The sequence below is a fragment of the Pelobates fuscus genome, chromosome 2 (assembly GCF_036172605.1).
Source record: "Pelobates fuscus isolate aPelFus1 chromosome 2, aPelFus1.pri, whole genome shotgun sequence".
NCBI classification, from domain to species: Eukaryota; Metazoa; Chordata; class Amphibia; order Anura; family Pelobatidae; genus Pelobates; species Pelobates fuscus.
The window spans coordinates 197,630,869-197,639,166 of NC_086318.1; positions in this window are offsets into that span (position 1 = coordinate 197,630,869).

Consider the following 8,298-nt stretch of genomic DNA (forward strand, 5'->3'; position numbering starts at 1 on the left):
AGATACAGGTGGTGGAAGCCAGGCACAAACTTACACGGCTCCAGAGCGATGGTGCCAAGCTACTGACACTACGCAGGGAACTGGCATCCATCATGAATGCCTACCACCAAAGGGCGCACCTGCGCACCAAAGCCTTCTTTCACACACACGCCAACAAATGCGGGACCTTGCTGGCCCGTATGATCGCTAAAAAGAGAGCAGAATCCTACATACCTAAAATTCGTGATAAAGAAGGGCGACTGAAACATCTCCCGGGAGACATGGCGGCGGCAATACGGGAATATTATGCGGAGCTTTATGCCATACACCCCGACAGGGAGCCACCACGCCAAGGTGACGCCTTACCAGAAACCAGACAATACCTACGCACACGCATACATAACCGACTTCCCAGGGAAGCTACGAATGCCCTTGACGAACCGATCACGCCTCGCGAGTTAGCCTGGGCCATAAAAGAGTCGAAATTGGGCAAATGCCCGGGCCCTGACGGTCTCCCCACTAGATACTATAAAAAATTTGCTGACGTGTTATCCCCACATCTCTTGACTGCCCTTAACACCTTACGTGACGGAGCCAGCCTACCCACACAGACTCTAGAGGCCAACATCTCCCTAATCCCAAAGGAAGGTAAGAACCCGGAACTCTGTGCGAGCTACAGACCTATCTCCCTACTAAATTGTGACCTTAAACTCTTCACAAAAATACTAGCCCGCAGACTACAAACCTACCTCCCTGATCTCATACATAGAGACCAGGCAGGGTTCACGCCCCAGAGAGAAGCAAGAGACAACACCATCAGGACACTAGATCTCATCCACAAGGCACAAGACAGTCGGGAGGGCCTCCTCTTGCTCTCCACAGACGCGGAGAAGGCCTTCGACCGCATAGATTGGGGCTACATGCTGGCGGTATTGGAAGAGATAGGTCTGGGCCCGCACATGATGAGCTGGATACGAGCACTATACTCCAAACCCACAGCAAGGGTATGCGTGAACGGACTGTTCACGAACCCGTTCCCCATCCGGAACGGCACAAGACAGGGATGCCCCTTGTCCCCACTGCTGTTTGTACTGGCACTAGAGCCCTTTCTTAACTCTGTCCGGGACAACCAAGCCATAAAAGGGATACAGATAGGGCGGACGAGACACGTAGTGGCTGCCTTTGCAGATGATCTGCTGTTTTATGTCACTCAGCCTGAAACATCAATGCCAGCAATTATGGCAGAGTTCCAGCTCTACGGCCAATTATCGAATTTCAAAGTTAACCTCGCCAAATCTTCGGTTCTGAATGTCTCGATCCCACCCAATAGAGTTGCAGCCCTGAAGCACACGCTCCCATTCCAATGGTCTGACACTACTATAAGATACTTAGGCACCTCCATACCAAGAGACCTGTCACAAATATACACCACTAATTTCCAACCCCTCCTAACCACAATACGTAGAGACCTGGAGGAATGGACTAAAGTTCGCCTTTCCTGGTTTGGACGCATTGGAGTGTTGAAAATGAACATCCTGCCCAGGCTGCTCTACTTGTTCCAGACACTGCCAATTCACATACCTGAGGCGTACTTCTCAACACTGCGCTCCATGGCACTCAGATTCACATGGCACAACCTGCAGGCAAGGGTCAAACACGACACTCTCACATTACCAAAACGGAAGGGCGGCCTGGCCCTCCCAGACTTCCAGGTTTATTACAAGGCAACCCATCTCCAGAGGGTGATGGAATGGTCCAAATCGGAGGTCCACAAGCTATGGAAGGAAATAGAGTCAGACCAAATATCCAGACCAATAGGGCTCCTACCGTGGCTAGATCACCACCAGGGCAGACAGCTGGCTAACCCACACCCGCTAATTAGAGCAACCTTAATGGTCTGGCACAAAGTGGGGACACCCTCCTCCTTCACCACGCCCATTTCACCACTCTTACCCCTGACGCATAATGACGCCTTCCCACCTGGACTAGACGCAGGCCCGTTCCAACAACTGTTAGGAAACTCACTACCCAGACTCTGCCACGCCACCACCAATGGCACGATACGGACTCTTGAGTCCCTGCTGCCCGAGGGGAGACCAACGTTCATGCTGCAGTTTAGATACAAACAACTATCCGCTTACCTAACAATAGTCACCAAAGACATCCATGCCCACAGGCCGCTCACAGACTTTGAAAGGCTCTGCCATGACCCAAACCCACTGGCCAGGGGACTGTCCACACTCTACAGCCTCCTCATGGACGCAAAGAGACTTCCCCCACCGAGCTTCATGAGTAAATGGGAAACCGACCTGGGAATTACACTCTCGCCAGCCCAATGGGAAAAGGTCTGTACCCTGTCCCTTCACTGTTCAACATCAAGCGGCATACAAGAAACGGCCTATAAGGTACTGTCTCGCTGGTACCGCACGCCACTGGCCACCCATTCCTACGACCCAACCGCCACCAACAACTGTTGGAGATGTGAGAAAGCCCTAGGCACTCTCTTCCATATCTGGTGGACGTGCCCCCTGATACGGCCCTACTGGGCAGCGATCCACACGATCATCACCAAATTTTCTGATACTCCCCCCCACTTAGACCCAGCAGCCTTTCTCCTGCACCACACCTCCACCCGTAGCTCAGCTTACAAAAAATCCCTAACGATCAGGATCTTAAATACAGCCAAGAGTCTCATTCCCTTATACTGGAAACAGAAGACCCCACCACCTGTGTCGACCTGGTTTAAGCGCATGGAAGAGCTAAGGGCACTAGAGGAACTCACCTCACACGCAGAGGGGAGGGAACAGTCGTATATGACGACCTGGACACACTGGATACTGACCACGACGAAACCTGACTTCCAGACGCTTATCACAGACTGAGTAGACATCAGAAGGGACATGACCCGAGACGATAGGTAGGGGTGACAAGGAAGGACCGACAAGACAGCGCACGTCATACATAAAGCTACCACTGACAGACGTTAACTCGACAATTCTGACCCTGACGGAGACGAAGGACCACATAAACCTAAAGGGAAGGGAGGACGCTTTCTTAAACGCTGAGGGATCCCCCCCCCCCCATTTTTTATCCCCCCCCCCCCTCTCCCCCCCTTCCCCCCCCCCCCCCCTTCCCGGGTGGACTTGCGGGCCGCGCAGCCGGACCAGGATACAGCAGACCACAGGTATGCCATTAAATGCTCGACTACACATGTTCCGACCTGGAAACCTGCGCGTTTCTCTGCATTACTTTACCGACACCTCAGAATCGCTAACAATGTGCCTTATTACCTGAATCTGTCAGTTGTTGGAAACCTGCGTGTTTCACTGAACCACACTTGAGACGTTTACCTTTATTGTTATTTGCAAATTTATTCTTGAAAATCTGAATAAAATTTAATTCACAAAAAAAAAAAAAAAATATATACATATAAAACACATATATATAAAATCCCTATAGGTAAAAAACTCACAAAAGTAGAGTGGTATAAGCCCCACTCACGGCTATCATGCCCAGGGAGGATCAGCCCCTTGGGTACGTGGGATCCGCAGAAAAAGCTCTTAGTGACCACTGTTATAGACGCAAAAATTTATTGGTATAATAATGAATTCCAAGCAATAAAACATAAAAATGGGTCAGTCCAGCCGCAAGCTCACCACACCAAATCGATCAGAAACAGGGATAGATGTTAAAACGTGAGTCTTTGCTCCTGTTCACTCCTGTTTCGAGGTGCCTCTTGCCGGTAGATGTTTCCCAGTCACTTCCGTGTGCGTCAATGCCGTGGTCACGTGACGCGTTTCGCCCCGCCTCTTGGGGCTTTCTCAAACGAGCAATATTCTCCTCCCACAAAAATACGAAATATATATCGGATGCCCTCAGGCCGTGATCCAATCGGCCACTAAGTCTCTCAGTGTTCAAATTAAAGTTCAATATCCTTCCATTATGGGACATCCGATATACCCTTAGAATACTAAAAGTTTATTTCTAAAACACATATTAAAACACTTACTATTAGCCAATATAAAGCATAATCCTACATCATACAAATACTACCATTATACATAGAAACTTCTCTGCCTCTTAAAAACACAATTGTAGCAGCAATACCATATTTGAACAAAGGGGTTGATCTCCTAAACGAATCTTACCTAAAACATACAGAAAAAAATAATACAGAAAAAAATAACAGATATATAAATATCCATATAAATACAAATAAAACTTTCTTTCTTGAGTATAAAAAATCTTGAGTATAAAAAATCTCTCTACGAAAAAGGGGGGACCTCTATAAAAAATTACATAACTCAAAATCCTTATTAAGACCGGACGGGGATAAAGTATCAAGTAAAAAGATCCAGCGCATCTCCTCCTGTCCGATCTTACGAATAAAATCCCCTCCCCTCCAATCTCTAAATACCCGTTTGATCCCCACAAATTCCAGTCCACTGGGATCCTGATTATGCATATTTTTAAAATGTTCAGAGACACTATGGCACTCCAGCCCTCTTTTGATGTTATATATGTGTTCCCTTATACGAACATGGAGAGGACGTGTAGTCCTCCCCACATACTGTAGGTGACACGGGCATTGGAGGAGATATATCACATTATTAGAGTGACAGCTGATATGTTCTCTAATGCCAAATTCTTTATTATTCCTTTCTGACTTGAACATTAAATCTGTCTTAATATCTCCCTTATTAATAGTTCTACATGCGTAGCACATTTTGCACTTATAAAAACCTTTCGATTCCCCTAAAAACATACCAGGTGGTCTCCTTATTTTTTCTTTATGAAAACTCCGTACTAAAGTGCTTCTCAAACTAGGCGCCCCTCGGAAGGTGACTTTAGGTATAGACGGTAGCAGGTCTCCCAACTCTTTATCCGTTTTTAATATTGGCCAATATTTCCTTATTATGTGTTTGACCGATCTATGCTGGTCATTAAAATCAAACACTAAAACATCTTTAAAACCATCTATATTTTCACTCTGTTCATGTACTGGATCTATGAGTTCCCGCTGTGTTTTTCCTTTTACCTCATTAAGTGCTTTTTCCAAAATTTCTTCTGGATATTTTTTCTCTTTAAATTTTTTCATGAGATCTTGCGCTTGCTCCTGATATCTAGTTTCTTCCGTGCAATTTCGTTTCAATCTTAGGAGCTGGCCCTTCGGTATGTTATTTAACCATGGGGAATAATGCCCACTGCTATAAGATACATATCCATTGACATCTACCTTCTTGAAAAAGGTTTCTGTCTTAAGGACTCCTCCATCAACAAAAATTTTAAGATCTAAAAAATCAATGGACTTATAGTTAAAAGAGCTTGTGAGGTGAATACCCCACATATTATTATTCATAAAACATAAAAAGTCATTAAAATCCTTTTCCGGTCCATCCCAAATAAAAATCATATCATCGATGTACCTGCGATAGGCTCGTACCCGTGCGCTCCAGTCATGCTGCCCATAGATAAAACTCTGTTCCCAGTGGGCCATAAATAAATTGGCATAACTGGGCGCATAGGTACTGCCCATCGCAGTCCCCCTGAGTTGTAAAAAAAATTGGGAATTGAACCAGAAATAGTTGTTCTCTAAAGTCCATCTAATGCACTCAATAAGAAAATTGATCTGTTGTTGCCCCAATGTTTGATCTGGTATTGCTGCTACAATTGTGTTTTTAAGAGGCAGAGAAGTTTCTATGTATAATGGTAGTATTTGTATGATGTAGGATTATGCTTTATATTGGCTAATAGTAAGTGTTTTAATATGTGTTTTAGAAATAAACTTTTAGTATTCTAAGGGTATATCGGATGTCCCATAATGGAAGGATATTGAACTTTAATTTGAACACTGAGAGACTTAGTGGCCGATTGGATCACGGCCTGAGGGCATCCGATATATATTTCGTATTTTTGTGGGAGGAGAATATTGCTCGTTTGAGAAAGCCCCAAGAGGCGGGGCGAAACGCGTCACGTGACCACGGCATTGACGCACACGGAAGTGACTGGGAAACATCTACCGGCAAGAGGCACCTCGAAACAGGAGTGAACAGGAGCAAAGACTCACGTTTTAACATCTATCCCTGTTTCTGATCGATTTGGTGTGGTGAGCTTGCGGCTGGACTGACCCATTTTTATGTTTTATTGCTTGGAATTCATTATTATACCAATAAATTTTTGCGTCTATAACAGTGGTCACTAAGAGCTTTTTCTGCGGATCCCACGTACCCAAGGGGCTGATCCTCCCTGGGCATGATAGCCGTGAGTGGGGCTTATACCACTCTACTTTTGTGAGTTTTTTACCTATAGGGATTTTATATATATGTGTTTTATATGTATATTTTTACTTTAATGCACTAGGAGTACCTCCTATTGTCCCCCCTCCCTGTTTTTTGTCTCCCTCATTACAGTACCCAGCTACCAACATTGACAGGCTATAAGGCTATAAGTATATGTGCGTCAGTGATTTGGGTGCACATATTTGTCTTTTGGGTCTCTGTTTTAATCACTATTTTACATTTGGAGAGTCACTGGATGATTTTATAGGTGTCTCTATACAAATTTCTCAGCGCACTAGCACTTTTCTCTTTTCTGTATTACGTGGTACCTTTTTACCAGGGTACATTGCTGGTGCTGCTTATTTTATTGTATTGGTATATAATATAATATTTTTTTGTCTATTAGGTTGAATCTTGCGCCAATTTATCTTATTTGTATACTGTGTGTTTCTATCTGGTAATTAGAGATAAGGGGCTGCATTTAAAATGTCTATATTTGACTATAGAAGGAAGTCATCATTTAAATTTGATAAGGATGACGATGTAAGAGAGGAAATAGACAAAAATGAAAATGACATTGAGGAGATTTTTAAACGGTTAGAAAAAATATTAATTAAAGAGACCAAATATAAATGGGAGATTGCTACAATGGAGAAATACTTGTCTGAGAAAATAACACCCAGGGGCCTAAGGTTCTTTAAAACACCCACGTTTGAGAAAGAAAATGAAAAATACACCAAAATATGGGAAGATGCACTAGAAAGATTTTCTTTTGAATGTATGAACATTCTCATTGCATGTAGATCTGAATCTCTAGAAAAAATAGATGAGGAGGTACAGAACATACATGAGCAGTTGCAGCCATGTATGGGAACAGAGGATTTTATTGAACTATCTGAGAGGACCCAAAAAAGTATTGAAAAGGTGGAGGCTGATGTGAAAGAGACAAAAATTAGGAAATATAGAAGGGATAAAAGAGATTATAAAGAGGGGAAAGTGAGGGATTATAGGAAGGAATATCAAAGTAGGAACATGGATAGGGGGGAAAGATGGAATAAAGACCCCCATCCCCACAAACCCCAGAATGCCCACCCAAGGTCATGGCCAGAGGTGCACCCCAATAGGGAAAGGGGTTTCCAAGATAAGGGGAGAGAAAGGGAGGAGTGGACAAAAGTAAGGAATAATAGGAGGAAGCAATACGAAAGACCTAGCACCCCCAAGAAGCAGGGAGACAATTTTAGAACCAACAGAAGGAGTAGTCCACAGGTATATACCACATACAATCGCTTTGGAGCACTCAGAGATAGACAAGATGATGAAGATCTCTTTAACAGAGAATCAAAAAGAGGGGATTTCTCAGTGAAAAGAATGAGACAGAATGGGGATGATTTTTTAGACAGAGAACCGAAGAGAGGGGATTTTTCAATAAAGAGGACGAGGAGAATCAGTATAGGGGATGCAGAGGAGGAAAGAAAAAGAAAAGAAAAGAGGTACAATCGATAACCCCAATTGGGATTAATAATATCTCCGCATATTCCCTTAAAGATAATGAAATTAAGGTCCTAAACAAGGGACTCAAGTTTGCACCTTCAAAGAATTTTAATACCTTTCCAGCGTATATAGACTTGATGAAATACAGCAGAAGATTATGTATTAAAAAATTCTTTTTAAATAGACAAAATAATGTAGCAAGCACTTTAGAAGATGACGGTCTTAAACATACCTCTTTCCAAAATAGGTCTAATTTTTACCCTACATATTTGAAACATGGCAATATTGAGGCATTTGAGAAAGCGGTTTTTAATGATTTTAAGAAATTAGAGAACAGAAAAACACAACATAATCTTACCTATGAAGAAAGGACGGCTCTAAAGGGACTCAGAGAAAATGATCAGATTGTCATCAAACCCGCAGATAAGGGCGGTAGTTTGGTGATAATGGACTCTGGAAAGTATGTGGCAGAATGTATGAGACAACTAGAGGACACTGAGGTCTACAAACGACTAGAGGGGAACCCATTGGGGAATATGACAAAGGTACT